A 21,189-nucleotide genomic window follows, 5' to 3' on the forward strand; every position below is an offset into this window, starting at 1 on the left:
TCAGATCAAATACATGCATAAATAATGACACTGATAGTAATTGCATCTGTTCTTTGTGTTGATTTCTACATTGCAAATGCTAGCACAGTGGAAAAAGGACAACAAAAAAATATATATATATATACTTCAGATGAATTATTTAACCCCATATTGGAACATTGCCGCAATAACTATACTTTTGGCTTGTGTAACACATGCAGCACAACTATATCACCTCTATATTCATGAGAAAATGTACTAGCCAATGTCTGTACATTGCAGCGATGTGCAACCATTAACTCGCATGATGGCTACCAATTAAGACACGGAGATAATCACTGGTTTGACTGCCAAAATCTGTGATGCAGATCATAGAGCATCTCTTTTCATTATTTTCTAACATAAACCCATTATTATCTTAGCACAGATTTCCTGCCATGTTTAAATAGAGCCATTACAAAACATGTAACGAAGGAGCCATGTCTTTGAATTCCAAAAAGCAATTACTTCAACAAATAGATGAAAGTATGTAAGACCATTAAAGATGCTACTGGTGAAAATGCAGCTTTTATCTACTGGAGCGTGCCAAGATTTGATTTGTATTTATTTATTTTTGCAGCTAGATCTCTTCTTCTCTCCTTGAATGTTGGTGTTTCTGTTTTGGTAACAGGTAATATGTACAGCTCTATACATTTTCCAGCACTCTGGGAGGACAGATTACAGTAAAAACGTCAAATATAAAACTGTGATCACCTGATGTATCCTCTGTTTAGCGTGCCATACAGCAGCTAAAAAGGGTGCAAAGTCTCAGCAGGGTATCCTACGCTGAGTTAAAAAGAACAAGCCTCATTCATTTACAAACATTCATAACCCAATCAGATCCTTAGCACTGCTGCGTTCTGTAAATGCTGCAAATCATATTTTTGGGAACCTCAGAGGATTCGAGCAACAGATGATTCTTCTCTCGATGGGAGATCTGTTTGTGTCTCACTGCCAGCTAATCATTGATTACCGTAGACTGTGAAGGGGAAAATCTGCATGTAAATATTGAAAAAGGATCTTCGTGTTTTCACTGTGTGGCTTTGTAATACTAAAGATATTAAAAACCTCGAACAATATAATTATTAGCTTTTTTTATTTCCCACAATGATCCTGCATGCACATTTACAAGGTTGTGCGTGTACGTTTTTATAGCTTCTGCTGTATCCAAAGGCATAAATATACGAGTGCAGTAGAAATCACGCCGGCGCGGTCAAGGCTGAGCTTTCCAGTGATAACAGAACCAGGATCAAAGAGAAAACTGGAGTCCCCACAGAGTGCGATTTAAATGTTGTATCTTGTACGTGAACGATGCAACCGCTTTTCTCTCCCATCCAACCCACGTCCTTCCCCTGAGCTTGTATTACATTTTACTGTTTTCCCTCATACCTTCCATCTCCTTTCATCCTATCCTTTCTCTTCCCCGTCCTCGCTCTCTCTACTTTCTCCCTTCTCTCTGTCCGGCAGTGTTAAACAGCTCCTCTCAGTGCTGCCCTGTGATCCCCACAGGCTGGACATTTGGCACCTCTGAATCAGACAGTATGTCTATGAATGGTGAGTCCAGGGTAGGGAGGTGGTGTGACTTTTGGCCCTGCGCTCATCCGCCAAATGCTCCCATAATGCCTGGCTTCAGTCGGCTGCACCTGTTTCCTCTGCCTTTCACAGCGAACAAGGCCAAAGCTGGATGGCGCGGCACACACTGAGAACCTATTAACATGGCGGCAGGTAGGGTTTGACTGCGTGCCTTTGTGTGCGTATCCATGCGGACATGAGGACAGGCACATCAACGAGTGCGGAAATGAGTCAGTGCAAAGAGAGTGTGTGTTTTGTGAGTGTCAGCACAAGGACAAAGCAGTGCAGGAAAGGTGATCATTTAGTGTGTTTGTGTGCTTGCTGTTGCCAAAAAGAGACAGGTAGCAAGGGTCAGTGGATGCACACGGTGCTGTGGCTTTATGAATAAATGACTTATCTGGTTTTTGTTGATATACATGTTATTGTGGCGATTTGTCTTGTAATCAGAAGGTTGCCGGTTCGAGCCCTGGCTTGGACAGTCTCGGTCGTTGTGTCCTTGGGTAAGACGGTTCACCTACCGCCTACTGGTGATGGCCAGAGGGGCTGATGGCACGATATGGCAGCCTCGCTTCTGTCAGTCTGCCCCTGGGCAGCTGTGGCTACAAATGTAGCTGCCTCCACCAGTGTGTGAATGAATAGTGAAATTGTAAAGCGCTTTGAGGGTCTCGAAAAGCGCTATATAAATGCAATATTATTATTGGTTCACAATTAAACATCCGGAAAATAGTTAAAACTTGCCCAAACCTAAGTAAGCTGACGTATAAATATTGCCAACTTATAATTCACAATCACAGACTGTAATTAAAAGATGCATGAGCCATCTTTTTTTATTTGAGTCAGAAGTGGCTATATATTTGGAGTTACTAAGTTATTACCGTATTTTTCGGACCATAAGGCGCACCGGATTATAAGGCGCCTTAGGCAAAACCAAATCAGATCAAACTTTAGTCAACTCATTCTTCTAACTTCCTCCTCTTCTGTACCATTGATTCATTAATGTTGAATTCTGTCACAGCTGCTCCATTCTCATGTGTTGCAGTATATTAATGACTAACCTCGTATTGTGGATAGATTATCTCAGTTATTCTCCTGACTGAAGTTTGGTCTGTTGACAGCATCGTGAACCTTCACGTTAACTTTTATCGAGTGGAAAAAAGTTAGCATTCATCCTCCAGCTTCACTGTGTTTATGTTATGCTAACATAGCTGTGTCGCTAGCAATCGCGTAGCACAACATTATATACCAGCTAGTTCAACTTCAGTAACCCTGCAAACGCCACGGCTATTTAGTTTTCTGTCTACATTTATGTTGGAAGTGATGGCAGAGCTGTACGTTTTTTTGGGGTTTTTTCAGAAATCTCTCAATCAGAACATGCTATATTATATTTATATGGAAACTAGCGAGCTAACTTCCTGCTAACTTCTAACTTCATTAAATTTAATAAATTCTGTTTTCATGGATGCCTGGATGTTAAACCTGATTGTTACACCTGGTAAAGAAGCAACACTGATCATTTTATCAAAAATGAAAGAATTTAGACAGTTTTTAAGTCTCAGTGATGCCGCAGTGTTCGTTTGACTTTGGGACCTGAAGCAGACGGAGTTTTGGACCCAGATTCCTCTGTGAGGCTCCTGACTATGGTAGCCGTAATGCTCTGACAATCCATCAAGCAGTGCAGCTTCATAGCTTACCAAAGTCGGACTAAAATGTTTTTTGACAGACTTTTGAGTGCTGTGTACCACATAAAATTGGTTCGAGGTCAGCAAGCACCAGAATTCATACATAAGGCGCACCGGATTATAAGGCGCACTGTCGATTTTTGAGAAAATTAAAGGATTTTACGTGCACCTTGTAGTGCGGAAAATACAATAGTAAGGCTAGTGGGCTGAATTTATAAGCTTTACAGCTACATCATACAGACACAATTCCTGCTAACTAGGATTAGAAGATATTAAAATATCACTCACCAAAACTGGAGCACAGACTTCTTGGATGCACCTATATCACATCACAGCAACCAACCTCACAAACAGACACTCGACCACTGGCGGCCACGGTCACCAATTTTAGAAAGACACATGGACATAGTATTGTTTTATTTGAAAAATCATTTGATCAGAGCATGCCCAGCATTTGCTACTGCATACCTTTCATTCATAAAAAATGCAAGCTGAAAATAAAGACACTCGCCTATCTGATAACATATGCATTGTGTTTCAAATAATAAAGAGCTACGTTTTACGCAGCACAGCAAACCTGTTCAGCATTTCAATAACGAGGCCAACATGTTCAAGGACACATTTCCACTGACATTATGTGGAAAATATGCCGCTCTGACTTTTAAAAAAATCCTATTTTATCATCTGTTTTTGTTCAGATCCTCTTTCCAACATCTCTCACTGTCCATCCCTGTTATTCTCCAGATTTTAGAATATCTAGGTTGGTAAATATATTTACACACCGAACGATACTTCCTTCAGCTGTTACTGTGCTCTAGGCAATGAGCTGAACAAGCAGCAGTGAGCTGATGCGTCATGTCTCTTTAGGATAGCATTGTGGGTGAACACATTTGATAGCTGTCAGACATGGAACAAGTGATAAAAACAGCACATCAACCTACTTGAAGAGCCAGAAGGGAGGTAGTTGACTTACAGCATAATACAGCAGATGTAATAATTAGGATCTGGCATTTAGGGAGAGAGAACCGGAGTATTGTTGATTGTGTTTCAGGTTTATGTTTTTATTCAAAATAATATTTCAGACCATTTTACATTTGCTAACTAATGGTAAATGGCCTGTATTTGCGCTTTACACATTCAGTCATTCGCCCATTCACACACTGGTGATGGCAGCTACATTGTAGCCACAGCCACCCTGGGGCACACTGACAGAGGCGAGGATGCCGGACACTGGCGCCACCGGGCCCTCTGACCACCACCAGTAGGCAACGGGTGAAATGTCTTGCCCAAGGACACAACGACCGAACTACCCAAACTTACTTCAAAGCCTAAACACCTGGTACTCCAAGATGTTCAAGCAAATATCTACAAGAGCACAAACTGGTTCCTGTGAACTTGGATGTTGAATATACATGACTGAGTGCTGAATTAGATTTTTCTCATGCATGTCTTTTATTTCATACTATACTTTAGTGATCCTCTTCCAGAGCATAGGCAATTACTTATTTTAAGAACACTGAGATCCATTTCGTTTAGTTCATTCATACACATCACATACAAAATGTGTTCAAATATTAGAAATGTCAAATAGCACACGGGAACATCACGTCTGACTATCTGATGAAAGTCAAAATGATGTGTTAAAGCCCTCTTCACACTTCCAGGAATTAAATTGTGGTAAAGAAATTCAAATCAGGGGTACCAACCCAAATACGTCTGTAGCATTTAGTATCAAAGGTTTGGGGTGTTTTTTTCTCATTATTGCTCATGCTGCCATGCTCATGTTAGGCTTGTTTCATTTCTATTTTGGTCAGCTGTCCTCCAAGTTTAAACAACAATGTAGATAAGAAAAGCATGGGATTTATCTGAGGTACTGAGGAGTTTAATTTATTTTGTAAAATGAAAAATGTTGTTTCCATGTGTGGATCTACAGGGTGCAAGGGGGGGGGATTATATTATTTATACCTAAAAAATAGTTTCTGTGTTTTCTTAGAAGAACAGGTAGTTAAATACAAGGGATTTTCACATACCTCACTGAAGAGGTATGCGCCACCCTGGCTAGACCTCTTGCCCCTCCTTTGCTGCTTTGTTGGTAGAGTGCTGCAGGGCTGGAAGTCCAATCCCCAGTGTCTCCGGTCTCTGTGCTAAAGTGTCCTGTCTCAAAACACTGAACCCCTCTGTGTATTAACTGATTTGCTAGCTGACTGAATGAAATCCTATCATCATATTTTCTTTTATATGATGAAACCTGCAGTCCTACCTCTTGCCCTGTGACAGCGCAAAAAGCTCCAGACACGTCGTTCCCAGAGCCAGATCAGTACTAAATATGCTGAGCCTTTTCCCTGAAATCATCAACAGAAGCACCTAAAACTGATGTCTAATTACTAAGGACTGACATTTAAAGGAGTGGAAAAATACTATGTCAGTGTGACCGCACTCCTCTTACTTAAAGTGTGTCATAATTCACTGTTCGTAGACTTAAATCACACCTTTCTTGGCTGCTACTTCAAAGCACATTGTGCGCTGTCTGTCCTGCGTGCTGCACAACAACATTCAATATTTAGTATTTACTGCTGTTTACACTTAGCTAGATTAATGCGATGGTGTTGTGTTTAGTATGTTGCTTTGTTTTGGTTTTTTTGCTTGTTTTCTCTTCTTTCTCTCTCAACGGGTGATCCAGGAGATATTTTCCCCCCCCCTTTCTCACTGTCCCTCTCCCCTTCTGTTTTTCTTTTCCTTCCTCTTTCTTTCTCCCTTTCCTATCCCTCACTCATGTCTGTCCCGTCTGTAACAACTGAAAATAAAATAAAATAAATAATAAGAACAAAGGTCGATCAAATGGACCAATACGGCAATGCCATGATGATCCATTTGGCAAAATAAATCCATTGGGTATCCTTGTTGGTCTTCAGACAACAATTCTGACGGCTAAAGAACCAAATGGGACAGGCAAAAAAAAAAAGTGTGTCATAGTTGTACTCGTGTCATTATGTATTATGTACTGTCTTCCTGGTTAAATGTTTCTTGAAAAACATATTTGATTTTAATGAGAAACGAGGATAAATGAAGGATATCATCAAAAATAGATGTGTTAAAAAATCATGTTTATTTGGGAAGCTATGAAAGGCTCATATTTCTAGATTTTGCAGAAGTAAGATTTCAATGAAACCTGAAAAATGCAAAGCTTTACCTTAAATGTGGCCCTCAAATGAATAATACATTTAGCTAAATGGTGCATAGCCACACAGATCGCTGGTTTCATGTGATTTTTTTATAGCAAATATTCATATTCACAACAAATCAAATGAATGATTTTAAAAGCAGCAGCGGTAACTGGAGACCTGCCATAATAAATTAACACAAGTCTATTTTTTATGACTGTTGGCTGACTAACATCTATGTCTGTTCAATAAGCTGCTGTTGCCGTGTGATGTTAAGACTGGAACTCCATGTACTCTTTAAACACGTGCGTACTACACACACACACACATATACACACAGCTCAGCCTACGTCATGTGCTTCTGCAGCCCAGAAGCAAAGACAAGGTCCACATCCAAGCACACCTACAGAGACACGTCACACACGCATGATGAACAATGCAAAGCACTTATACAGCCTGTTGGTGCAGGAGAAAGACACCAACTCTAACAAATGACGTTCTGTGCCATGCCATACTGCTCTCTGATTCATCACTGGGGGAATCAGCTGTGTATGCAGGCGGCCACAGAACTATCTGTGTGTACGTGTGCGTGTTTTTGTGTGTAAGTAAGGCAGCTGCCATTTGGGAGATTGATGGCAGGGGCAGGATGGAGACAATGAGTTGTGGGGGTTTTTTTGCTCTCTGCTCTCTGTTTTCTGTCAGCTCCATCTCTCTTTTCTCTCATCCTCTCCTCATCTTTCTTTCCACCGAAGCTGAAACAAATAGTCAATTCCTTCACCTTTCTCTTCCCACCACCACCACCCTGTCTTTCCTCCCTCTCTCTTGCTCTTTCTCACTGTCATTCATCCATCTTGGTATTCAGCAGCAAAGTTTATCACAGGCCCCCCCCCAACCCACTCCGAGCGGGTTAAAAAACCTTTATCTTGACTTTGAATGAGAACTTTCCCCACAAAAGACATTAATCTCCTCATTATTATTATAGCCAATCCAATACTTGGATTCCCTCACTCTGAAATCTGAGTCGAGCTAAGCTGCAGCCCAGAAGCAAAGACAAAAAGACAGAGAGGGTGAGAAAAGAAAGACTTTTCTTTTCGGGCTGCAATTAAAGTCCTGCCTCCTTTGACAAACTTAATGTAGCCTCCCCATTTAACCACGACCACACACGGCCACGGACACATGCGGTGCACATGCAGTACACTCACACACGCTGACATGATGACTGAGTCGGATGACTCACGAGTACTAGTGTGTTTCCCAGTGAAACAAAGCCTGTAATTTGGTCTCAGCTGGTAAAAAGCGCATTAAGGAAGAGAGCGCGATGCTTTGTTTCGTTGCACAGTTGGCACGCCAGCAGGCTGGAGTGAAAGATGGCTGCTCAGTAAGATGAGATGCACAGTATGATGAGAAAATGTGACAGAGCTGTCGGTGCAGTCAGCCTAGAGGTCAGAGGGGGATATTTAAAACGGTGCTGAATGTTTGTGCCACATTACATTAGTAATATTTGGGCAAAATGACATTATAGGAAACATATTGCTCATAATAATATAACCAGAGCGAGTTGTTGCATGACTCTCTAGCTTTACAGATCCACCATCCACCATCCACGGAGTAGTTTCCAGATGCAACTCTTTCACAAAAAATCTTTGTGTTATATCCACCATGTATTTCACAGCAACTGAAACTGGTGGAAACCAATGCTGCGCTGGATATAGCAGATTAGGCTTAGGCACTAGACACTACTTGGTTAGGTTTAGGAAAACATAAGGTATTTACTGAAATCGTAATTTGGGCTAAAGTGCACACCTTCACACCAGTAACATTGAAGGAAATGACCAGCCCATCTCGCTAATGCTCCAACCCAGTGTGTTGCACACTGCGCGACCGCCAATCTTAGCTATATATAAGCTTTTATAACAGCGCTAAATAGAAAAAAATGTAAAAAAGTAAAGAAAAGACGACGGAAACACCCTTCAAATATGTTCAAATATGAGTGTTGTTGTGGCATAGTTTGTCCACCAGAGGGCACTCTTCTGTTTCCGTGTTGTTAACACAGGTTTGGGACTCCACACACAAAAACCAGCTAATCCAGAGTGTAAACAAGCAAAAATAACTACACATAACAAATTTTAGGAAACTCTGTCCATGTTGTGTGTCTTAAAGGAAAATAAATATTGGCTGTATTTTTAGATCACCAAAATACTGGTATCCTATACACCAGTAATACTGTAGCTATATGTTTGCTATTAGTTGCTTACCACAGCTATTCCGTCATGTTAAAGTTTTCCCTAAATCACTTCTGCTGTGTATTGTAAGCTTTTTTTTAGTTATTTAAACATTTTTTGTGAGCTTTAGCTGTATTGTTTCTGTTTTTGTTGTGTTTTCTCCAGTTTTTGCTGCTGTTTTTTTTTTTTTTTTAAAGTTGCAGTGCGTAAACACATCTTAAAAATCTATTGTTCGGGCTTGAGATGTAATTGACAAAATAACATATTTACTTTTATGCCATAAGAATAAGGATAGGGTTTGAGTTTTGGCTACCAAATACAAAGAAAGCTAAAACTGAGGCTTCAAAATTGTAATTAAGGCTGTGCGATATGACCAAAATCTCATATCCCGATATAAGAATTCTATCATCCAATAACGATATAAATCACAAAAATGTAACATTTTCTGTAAATTCTGTGAATCTCGGGCAGCTCGACTTGCGGGAAGTGTTTCCAGCTGCGCGTCATGTAGCTGGAGTCCAGTGTTTTAACCGATGCATGAAACTATACAGTTTTAGACATAAATTGTAACAGCTGCCGTTTTAGTATTTATTACATGGCGTGCTGCGGGAAAAAGCCTGTTCTCACGTTTGAGTCTAAGGTTTATTTTTTAGCACCTGGCGGCTCTTTTTTAATTCTCACCCGTAAATAATCTGCTCTTTCACGTGATTCAGTTTATTTTGAAAAGTCTCAACAGGATCTTGAGCTTTATTGTGAAAGGTTTATGTGGAACATAAACAAGCGGACACGACCACAACGCATAAAAATAGGCGCTTGTCCGTCTGTAGTGTGGTTATATTAAATATAAGAGAAAGAGAGAACTTTAATAAATTAATATAGCCACTACAGTGTCCATCAAAACGATGAAAAAATATTGCCGTAAAGAGTTTATTTTGCGACACCACGAAACAAACGATAGCGTAAAATGAAACGATAGACACTTTTATATCGTCATCCGATATATATCGTTTTATCGAACAGCCCTAATTGTAATCCACAAACCAAACATGGTTCAGATTAATAAATAATCACAAATAAATAAACAATAATATTACATGAAAAAACTTGATGGATGGATGGAATATCTATTTACCACATATTAGCAATATTAGCAAGCCTAAGCTACAGGTCCTTTCAGAATAAAAGACTCTAGCAACCAAGCAGGAGGTGTTTTATGTATATGTATGTTTGTTTATTTGGTGTTTAATAGCCTCTTAGTCCAATCTTATTATCAAATGCCAAACACTGATTAGCTTTGAGCTTTGGAGGGCACAAAACAATGAACGTAAAGATATCTTCTTGCTCTCTGAAAACCTCAGACGGATATTTTTCTCTTCATTTTCTGACATTTCATGGACTGGAGAATCAAATTTCCTTTTTATTCATGATGAAGAGGATTGAGTTTGTTGCTGTCCCAATTTTGTGATGAAGCTTTTTAACTTGTGCCCCATCCTCCATGGGATGAGATGGCTCTCATGGTTTATTTAATAACGGCTCATAATCATTACACACATGGCACAGTGCGGGTTTAGTTTTGTGGCTCCTTGTAGTGATGCCGCAGTTGTTGACTCTTTTAAAACTTGCTGCAAGGGTGGATTAGGTGGCGGGGAAGACGCTGTAATGCAAAACGGTACAGCACTTCAAAGCTTCACAGCCTTGTAGTGGAAAGCAGCATCAGTCAGATGCCATCACACGTTCGTGCATACATACATTAACTCCAGCCAAAGGCCTTGACAGCTGGATCAGCTCAGATCATTCCAGCGCCAGTGGCCCTGACTCTTACTTGGATCCCACTTTTGTCTTGTTTTCCCGGCATCTGAAGGCTCGTTCGCTTCACAGAACATCACATCCTCCTCCAGTATGTCTGTTCTGCTGTCATACACTGACTAAAAGACTGACTGATAGTTAGACACACACACACACACACGTATGCACACAAATGCACACAAATATGCTTAAAATGTAAAAATATGAAAAATGATGGTATGCCAAATATGCATGAGAAAGAGAACTAATGCAAACAGAGCAAAGTGGAAAAGTCACTGTTATTTTCAGTCATAAAAATGCATTCAGAATTAAGACCATGTCTATTTGGATATCAATTTTTACCCTACTTTACTAAAATTAACTTCTCTTTACTGCATATTTATTCAGATGCCGGATTCATGGAAATTGCACAAAAAACCCGAACATATTTATCCACACAAATGCATCATAAAGCACCACACATAATGTGGTTTTACACAGTTATGGGCTTATCTGAGGAGATCCAGAGCCTAAAATGTTATTAGAAATCGACTTTATTATATATCCACATTATAACGCATTCATATCCAATCGTACCCCTCAGCAAATACGCAATCTACTACACTGAGCTGCAAAAAGGGAGGTTGATTCCAACCGTTAAAGACAGAAAATATAACCAAGTGTTTAATTGGCTCTGAGTGCTGATATGACAGTCTGTGGCTCCTGATTAATTAGAAGTGCATGCTCCTGCTGCTGCCACTGCTGCTGATGCATGTTGGATGAGTCCAGAGACAAGATGATGTGTGAGGGAAAAGAGAGCAGTGGCTTGGATCAGAAAGAATATATGATAAACACGAGCGATGCATGCACCCATGATGAGCGCACGTGGATGACATCATGAATAAGAAATACCGACAGCACATGCGTGTCCCCTGTGTGTGTTTTACAGCAGCACGTGTGCCTCTTTGTAAGGTGTGAGTACATTACTTTAATGAAAGTCACTGTCCTTGGCAAAGGACATAGCCGCTCAACCGCTGAGGGCTGCTCTCTTTTTCACCAGTCTGTCACACACATATACACACACACAGACACACACTTGTTTTCATGTCTTAGTGGGGACATCTGATTGATATAATGTCCACCCTAGCTCCTTACCTTAACCCTAACCATCAGAAATGAATGCCTAAACCGAGCCCTTACCCTGAACCTAACCATAACCTAACTGTAACTCTAAAATCACATTTTCAGCCTCGAAAATGCCTTCAAATTCTTGAGGACGGGCATTTGGTCCCCACAAGTGCCAGTTTCCGGTGCTCACAGAGATGTTTAAATAAACACACACACACTGCAATATGCGTTTATCTTTAAATGGCTATCTATGTGAGGATATCCACTTACATAACAAACGTTAACAATTAAAGCTAAACACCTGGCCCAGACCTAACTAATGTGGTCATAACATCAATCCAAAATAAGTCATCTCAACCAGGCCTTTGAAGATGAGTCAGGAAAGGAGAACCAACCAAGAATTAAAACACACACACACACTTTAAACGAGGCTCTGTGATGCTCTCCTTCACGTAAAGACTAGAGTACTGCAAGATGAAAAGGTGAGCGTGTGTACACATGCATGCATGTGACTGTATGTAGGGGAATCGAAAGATAGTGGGGGGGTGGGGGGGGCCGAGTACGTGCAAAGGAAAATGCACTCAAGGAACTCTATTGAAGTCTGAGGGGATAGTCCAATACTGGGAGGCCAAGACCAGATTACCATCTTGCAAAACATGCAACTGATCCCCACGGTCCCAAAAGCCAGATTATGTGGAGTCATGGTATTTAACTCAACATAATCTAATTAACCATGAAAATTTCAACTGCTAAAATTGAGCTGTGTTAGGTCCTCCTCTCATGGTAAATCAAGACTTATTTGTTTTAATATATAGTGAACTAATTTTACCTGAATTCTTTTACCATATGGCTTTTACTTTGCTTGATGTTTGAAGCAATTAAGGGAGAAAACTTGGTCGGGTATGTTGGTTAGGTAGCACCCTTAAACTACAAATGACAGAAAATCTATTCTTATGTAAAATATATTAACATTTGAGCAGAGATACCAATTAAACGGTGGCATTTCTGCTTAAATATCAGCTTACATCTCAACTATAAAATTAGTTTCAAATCAATTTACTCTTGATCACCTAAACACTTAATCAGCTGTTCCGTCTTGTTTTGTTCTGTCTTGTTTTAACTCTTGAGAAGTGGATTGTTTGTGGCTGCACAGTGGAGGTCAGTAGAGGTCTACAACACCAATGTAGCCATGTGTAAAGGCCACTAAAGTTTATCTAAATGTCACATTGCCACAGTCGAGAACACACGAGTACGTATAATAACTGAAAGAACATGCATCAGATAAAAGAGACATTAGAGCAAATATTTAGCAAAGTGTTTTGAAAAGCCCAGAATAAAATCCATGGAAGTGTGAGTATGTTACCTGAATTTTTAGGAATTGCTTTGAAAACCTTTTCCATCTGGACTCTGTTTATATTTGGTTGTAGAGTTTTGATCTTGGACGTCTCACACATCCATGGAAAGCCAGAGGTAGGAAAACCCTGTTACAAAACTGAGCAGACATCAATGATATGACACTGATTAAGTTGGTGTTGGGGTGGAAGTGGGTGTCATATACACAGCAAAAAAAAGCCCCTTTATGAGACTTGTCAGTTGGATAAGTACTAGCTGATGTGGCACTGAGATCAGATAATATGACAGAATGTCGCTGAGATATTTTTTTATTAGCCAAGGAAGCTATGAAGCTGCTATGACAGAATTGTTCTGTAAATTTCAAATGAGCAAGTGAGCAAAGTTTGCTAATTTCTAGAGCAAATTAGGAAGTATTTCATCAAACAAACTTGGGGATTTATTCAGATGTTTGAAGCCACCATTTAGGACTTGGTTATTAGACAAACTTGATGCATCTGCAAACACAAAAACTGTGATGCATCCCTTTTACTTTGCTGCACTCTTTTAGAGTCCGTGCATATTAAAATTATATAAACTAATTTTCAAATATTCTTACAAATTTTAATCCAAGTGCTCACAAAAGCCCCTGAGGTGCTTTGAGGAGCCCTGCCTCTAAATCTGTTTCTCCAAGCAGCATACTCTTTGCAAATCCAAACCATACGCTAGTAAGCAGTCAGTGGAAGTAAGCACAATTTCGTCTGCCATTATGGCAAGCAGAACTTTCGTCTCACTTGTACACTATCCATGTGAGCTATCCATGTGTCTGTGTAAGTCCCCAGCCAGCTAAACTGCAGAACACACGGAAAGCCTTACCAAAAGGGTTGAACTACTCCATTCTGCGCTTGCATGGAGTGCATTTCAGTACGGATGGGATCCAACCAAAGTCATCAGTTTCAGCCTCACGCGTGTCTCTTTTTCATTCTGTGGATAATAAAGGAGGTATGCATGCACCGGTAGTCACCGCACGATTGTTGTTTGATGGGAACAGGCGTCTGAGCTGCCAGCGGAGTGACAAGAGCAAACATATGAATGACAGAAGGCAGTGAAAAATTCACTGTAACTGACTTGAGGGAGCTGGGGACATGCGACGCTTGTGAAGGATAAAGGACACGACTACAGTAGATTACAGCACAGCTGATTGGACGAATAAAGGTAGAACTCGGAGGTAGAACTCAGAGAGAAGGGGCAGGGAGAGACGACTGAAAGAAAAGAGGCTAAAGGGGTTTGCAGCCTGTGCCATGCTTTCTGTTTAGAGGTAGAGGTAGGAGAACTGCATTCGACAGCCAATTATTACACTCAGACAAAGGCGCAACAGCAGACTTGTTAGGGCACTGAACCCATATGTTTCAGTTCACGTGTCTCTGTCTCTCACACGTGTAGACCAGCTTTAACTTAAGAGGCACCATTCATCCAAGCAAAAGGACAGGACTGTGCATCTATTCTCTAAAGATAGTAACCTTCTGCATAAATGTACTAATCCTCCAGCTTTTGTCATCTAGCTTTAAGTAAAAAATGCTTAAAAAAGTGGCGGAAAGGGCTTCGACTGAATAGCAACAACAATAAAACAAGGTGATATATGAGGAGAGCAAAACAGTCTTTATGGATTTTGGATCCAAAAATCTGTTTTCTTTAGTCACGCGGGATTACGAGGTGGCGTGTGTATGATTCATGCAGCTCATTTCCAACCTTCTTGGAAATCTACGATAGCGCTACCGGTGCGAGTCGAGAGTTTCGGATTTGGGAGATATTATGTGGAGTATGAAGAAAAAAAATTCTTCCTAATTTTCAGTACTATTGTGTTTATTTGCAATAGGACATGAATTCACTGTCTATGTCTTTTTGTGGACAGTTCGTCTGGTTATTGGCTTTCAGTACCACGGATAGCAGCCCACTCAGCAAACAACACTGTCAAAGCCTTCCTACAGGAAACAATGCTCTTGGACGCTGAATAGATGCAACGCTGTTTCTATGAGACAGTAAACGAATTAGCCTGGATTCACAGAATGAGCTGTTTTTCCAGATTTAATCCTTAATGATTAAAATGACTGCAGTGTTACAGCTTTGTGGGTGTCAGTCTTAAACGGTCAAGTCCATTTAGGAAATATTACAAAAGAAAAATTACAGCGGCAAACCAATTTAGCTAGGTTTTGATGCTCAGCGGATGAAACTGGAAATACTGGCTCGGATATCCTTATTACGTGCTGCAATGTAGGCACCTAAAAATTGGCTGCTGAAGTCGTTACACTAGTGGATTGGTTCCCGGATCGACAATACTTACCAAGGCCATCAATATTTTAGATTGACAAAGGTTGTGTAAAGCTGAATTCATGGTCCCTTGTTTGTGTCTGCTGAGCAAAGAGTTATAGCAACTCAACCAATGCAGTCCTCCAAAGACCCAACAGCACATCGCCTGACAGTTATTATTGGTTAAAATGGTGGCTTGAACAGGAAAAGGAACCCCAGTGCTACAAAGAGGAAGAAGCAAAAACTTAAAGGCTAAACAGTTGCGGCAGGAGATGGTTAAAACTGTTTTAACCATCCGTTTTGGCTATTATAACTTCTTTCTTCTCGAGGAGCAGGAGCTAATCTAATGGACCAAATGAAGATCAAAGCTGAGAATTTCTGATTTAATTTGAGATTGATCAAATATTAATTATAATTAATCATACTTGCGTGTTTTTTCAAGGTTGAATATAGTAGCAACCACGTATAAATACTGTATTATTGGCTAATATAAGTATTTTCTTGGCTGTAAACAGTTTTTGTTTTTATTACCAGTAATTTTGTGCAAGTTTATAAGTTTAAAACTGTGTGTGCTGGAGTCAGTGCAGTACATTTACCACTTCAAAGGATCCCTGAAAACCCGAAACTATTATATTATCACTAACTTCTTTGCTATCTTTGATTAATCAAATAAATAATCGGCAATAAGCAGTTCCTCCACTGGACGTGTTGAGAAGAAAACAAAGCAGGTTATCAAATATCAAATAGCCTACATTCTTTTCACACTAACAGCCACTAACTACACTGACATTGCAGGCATTAGCAATATTAAGCATGTCTGCTGGTGTGCTGGGGTGCGTTTGTGTGGCATACCCCAAAATTCTGACTGATCTCAAACATCAGTAAAGCTGTTTATTTTTCATAAGTCAAGGCTGTATTTCCTTTGAAGCAAGGATATCTTGACATATGAATGTGTGATGAGTAGATCATTAAAATGTCACTCGTCGTTTTTCTGCATATCCACCTCTTTTTTTTATTTCTGTATTTTCCTCAAAAAAAAAACTTGAAACGTTGTTAATAAAATTAAACGGAGTATGGATTCCAACGAGGGGGCGCTCTTTGATCTCCGACTTAACTAGTAAATCCCGTTCTGTTTATTATTTCTTCTTTCTCCTCACAATTCTGTATGTGTATGAAGTAGATTGAGAGACGTTACATACCTGGGAGGCATGATAAAAAATTGACTATATTATTAGTTCTGTCATGGCCCTGTGTCATGTGACCCAGTATTCTGAGTTTCTTGGTGTTTTGTTATTCTTTTTAGTCTAGTTTCATTTCAGTTTATCTAGTTACATTCTGTCATGTTTCATGTCCAAGTTTTCTTTGTTTGCCAAGTTCAAGTCATGTCTGGATCTCCTTATGTTTCCTGTTTTATTTTGAAAGAGTTTTGTGTTATGTTTAGTTTCACGTGTCCTGTCATTATGTTAATTGTTGTCAGCTGTTTTCCCCATGTGATTCTACTTCCTTTGATCATTCCTTATGTGTATTTAGTCTGTGTGTTGTCAATGTCAGATCATCTGACACCACAGTTTTCATAGGTTTACTCCATTGTTTCTCTGTGTTTTCTAGTTTACTCAGTGTTCATAGTTTTTCACTGAGTGTCACAGCCTTTTTGTTAACACAGTGTTCATAGCCTCCTTAGTTTCCCTAGTTCCTTGTTTTTCTTCTGCAATCAGCCAATAAAGGCTCGCTTTGTTTTTGAAACTACGTTTTGTCTCCACCGTGTCAGCATCTGGGTCTACCTCTTTCCTCACACCGGCGCACCCCGCCGTGACAAGTTCAGGCAGACCACAAAGTCAATCTCAGCCTGCAGTCCCAGCAGATCAGCTGATCGCAATAGCAGCCAACATCAGCTGATAGTTTCCTTTCTGTCCAGTTGTTAATGTTCTATTTAATTGTTTTACTTGCTTTAGCCTGCCTATTTTGCTACTTTGTCTGCAAGCTGCTTTGGAACCCACCAGGGCCTCATTTATGTCATGTCTTTTAACTTTAATAGTGAGGTTGACTTTTACTGTTGGGGGGGTTTTACTGTAGATGGAACAGGAATTGCAGATTGATCATTAGCAGACATTCATCTCCATGCTCATACCTCTTGTTATCAGGACATCGGCTCAGTAGTGCCACTTGTGGTCAAGAATTGGATGTGATTTTAGGATAACCCCCCTGACCTGCACTGGAAAACTAACAAGCAATGTTTTTGCTGAAGGTCCAAACAGATCATTGTGCTTCCGCTCAGTCTTCCTGTGTGACCTGCGTGTCACTCGATCTGATGCACACTGTTTGTCAGCTACATATTTATTAGAAATCTATGTGCTGTGCTGTGAATCCAAAGATTATGCCTCAAATGAAATTATTCTTTGTATCCTCAGAGTCAGTTTGATGACATTTTGTTGGTCGGATCTGACTCGAGCCAGAAGCAGGCATCTTTCCTCTGATAGAGGTTGTCAATATGCCTGACTGCTCTTTTTTTCTTGGCTTGAGTAAAACAAAATCTGACATACTTGCGTACCGACTGAAAGGAAGCCTGTCTTCGGGTTTGAGTATATATGTGTGTCTACGTCTTTAAAAGGAGATGAATAAAGCAGCAGCAGCAGCAACATTAAAACAGCGAACATTTTCAGAGATGTCAACAAAAAGGCATACAAAGCACTGGTGGGGCATTCTCATAGTGTGAGGAGATATTTTTAGGTGCGCCAGACTAAGCTTAGGCAGTCCTGTAACGAGTGACAAGCAAGTGGGTAACCTGGTTTTACAGAGACACAAAAAGAATCACATGAATCCCCAGTGAGCACGAAGACTCCAGACCCAAAACGGACTTTCTACCTCCTTCCCGAACAAGGATTTCTCAATGTCTCACACACACACAATCCTTTTTATGCCTCTTTTGCTCTGCTTTTACTACAAGTCTCTGTCACACAGCTGATCTGGTCACACACGCCCATACACACAAACACGCACTAACAGCATGCATATTACACTACATTATCCCTCTGTTGGTTGGCTTGGTGCCTTGAGTGGGCAGAGAGAGTGAGTGGTCACATTACACTACTGTTACATCACTCCTTCAGTCTCCTCAGCAACCAGGTGTCCTCCAACAACAAAAGCAACACAACCGTGTTATATCATCCCTGCAGCTGCAACACAACGTTCAAGGTGTTTTATGTATATCTATATATATTTATTAAAAAGTCGTTCCTCGTTATCACCTCCCTGCTCTACTGCTGTGCAAAGTCTTGGTGGTATTTGGTGCAGTCAGTGGGGTTGCTGCTGAACAATGGAGAAACAGTTGTGACAGGGCAGTGGGAGGTGTGAGGTTTTTTCTTCTTCTCAGAGCAGCAAAGACGAGTTTGAAAGAAGTGAGGCTTGAAAGAATATGGTAAAGTGACTCAACCAAAGCCAAAACTCTGATTGAAAGGAGAGCCTCGATGCAGGTGGGCTGCCCCTGGCTTTTACAGAAGCAGCAGTAAAGAGAGAATCAGTGGTCACTTTCTTAGCCCACAGATATTACACCACAGTTATATAAAAACTTTTTTAAAAAGGTCTTTAGACAGAGAGCAAAGTGAATTCATACACTGCATTTTTTTTATTTCAAGAGAATTGATCAACACAAATTCAAAGTAGACTGACATGTGCAGAAATGCGAGGCTTTCTGGTCACATTAACCTCTCCCATCTGTTACGGATGGTTTGATTCTTTCAATAGGATAATAGGCCATGTCAAAAAATGTAAATAATCTCAAAGTGATTCTTTCAACATGACAGTGAGTTTAATGCACTCAAACGGACATTTGCATGACAGCTGTGCAGCTAATAAACCTGCAGGAACTCTGTGATGCTATCATGTCAATATGGCGCAATGTCTCTGAGGAATGCTTTCATCAGCTTGTTGTACAATTTATTAGTTTTGTAGTTTTAATCATCTGTGATATCTAGTATGATAAACTCTTACACTGACATGGCAAGATATTCAAGTGTTCAGGCGACTTCCCTCAGTATCTCATCTGAACGACTTTATTTGGATGTACAAGCTGAAATGGAGCATTTCTAAATGCCATTAGCATTTTTCACAGCTCAGTGGACAATGGACAGCTTGGATAATAATTCCATTCACTCAAGTTTGGATAACAAGGGGAAGGGCTGTTAATATCTGAATGTGTGTCTGCTTTGGGTTTTTGTTTTTTTGCCTTGACCATGTCTTTGGAATTATCCCAGAGTTGCATAAAATTGATATTTCTCTCAAATAGGGCTGCACGATTAATCGTTAGAAAATCGCGATCTTGATTCATACTTATGTGCGATCTCATTTCCAAATGACAACGATTTAAAAAAAAGAAAAAGAAAAAAAAAGACAACGATTGTACCGCATTTTGATCCGCGACGTAATCTGCATGAAAACAAGCGCTCACTCTTCCCGCTCAACAAATGACAAGGGCGGAGCCTTATACCACGTGATACAGAAGCTGTGCCGTGTGATGCTAAAATTAGCAGGGAAAAACAACGGAGAGCACGTCAGGGATGACGAGAAAGTGACAGGAGAAAATCCGTCCCGGTCAACCACCCAAACATCAATAACGGGAACCTTATACAGCGCTTCCCTATACACGTCGAACTCTCGCAGGCACAAAGAAATTACAGAGGCTATCACTTATCACCTGACCAAAGATATGGCTCCCATCAACACTGTGTAAAACGAGGGATTTAGGAAAATGATCAACACCCTAGACAAACGCTACAAAGTGCCGTCCCGCAACTATTTTTCTATTGTTGCACTACCTGCTCTATACACGCAGTGTCGAGCAACGGTGGAGACGCAATTTCAAGCAGTACAACATTTTGCAGCAATGACTAAACGTGAGACATTTGTTGTTTTTATGTTTATTTATTGTTTTTATGTTCAGTCTCAACTGTTACGAAGTTGATGTGCAGTTAATAAGTGCAATAAATATTTATATTGTAAAAGAAAATCGTGAGAGAATCGTGATATCAATTCTAAGCCAAAAAATCGTGATTCTCATTTTATGCAAAATCGTGCAGCCCTACTCTCAAACCTTTATTTCCAAAAAGATTTTAAACCGCATCAAAGTATTGTAATAAAAAAAGGACATATTTGTATCTGTGCCTCCAGATTTGTTTGTTTTGGGTTTGGTTTTTTTGGGGTTTTTTTTTTTTTACCTTTTTGTCTCCTGAAGGTAACCAGGAGGTCACCTCAAGAGGATTTATTCCCTGAAATTATCAAAGCTTTGTCACCTATATGTTCTCCAGGTGTAACAAGTTGTGCAGCATTTTCCACTGTGCCATAAACCTGATTAGTGAAATCTGAGTAGATTTTGAGGCTCATGGGAACTGTCTATCACTGGCTTAACATTACTGCCTTTTTTATTTTTTGCTTTTATTTGGATTAAAAAGAGACACTTTGTGCTCTGGAACCAATCACCGTTATCAACCGTACTTCAAAAGAAGCCTCTTATGTCTGTTTTTATGCAGGTGAGCCTGGGGGTTGTGCTTAATTGGATTTTGGTGCTTTCTCTATTAAAATGATTAAAATTTAGTCGCCAGTCGTGACTGGTTAGCATCTTTCGGAAATGGTCATTATCTTAGACTGTTAGAAAATTCTATTTTCACAGATGTCAAACAGAGAAACCTGCTGCAGTGACTTACACAACTGAGTACCTGACTTGCTCTAGCCTGCAATACTTTGACTTATTTAACAGCCAGGCCTAAATAAAGACATCAAATGAACAAAACATAAAGGCAAGACACACAGCAGTTAGTGGCAGTCATTCCCTGTTTTTTCTCCCTGTCTCCTTCTTCCTTTACCCCTAGTGACCCTTGAAAGCCACCCATGAATATTCCATCAGCCAGCAGGGTCTCTGCTCTCTCTTTTCATTTAGTGATTCAGTCAGTAAGTAGCTTACATAAACGTCCATATTTATGTATATGAACACATAAG

At 40.1% G+C, this 21,189-nt stretch overlaps 1 protein-coding gene across 2 annotated transcripts in view; it reads right to left on the minus strand.

The window, feature by feature from the left end:
- The window catches only part of tbkbp1 (TBK1 binding protein 1), a 79,834-nt gene that overhangs the window by 49,605 nt on the left and 9,040 nt on the right, over positions 1–21,189 (minus strand). Inside the window, exon 1 of one of the 2 annotated variants that reach the window (XM_085169630.1) lies at positions 3,558–9,220. The exons of the other annotated variant lie outside the window; for it this stretch is intronic. The gene's annotated coding sequence lies outside the window, so the exon portion shown is untranslated. Of the gene's footprint in view, positions 1–3,557; positions 9,221–21,189 lie in introns of those variants that run through there. 2 annotated transcript variants of the gene reach the window in all.

This window comes from Neolamprologus multifasciatus, chromosome 8 (assembly GCF_963576455.1).
Source record: "Neolamprologus multifasciatus chromosome 8, fNeoMul1.2, whole genome shotgun sequence".
Classification (NCBI taxonomy): Eukaryota; Metazoa; Chordata; class Actinopteri; order Cichliformes; family Cichlidae; genus Neolamprologus; species Neolamprologus multifasciatus.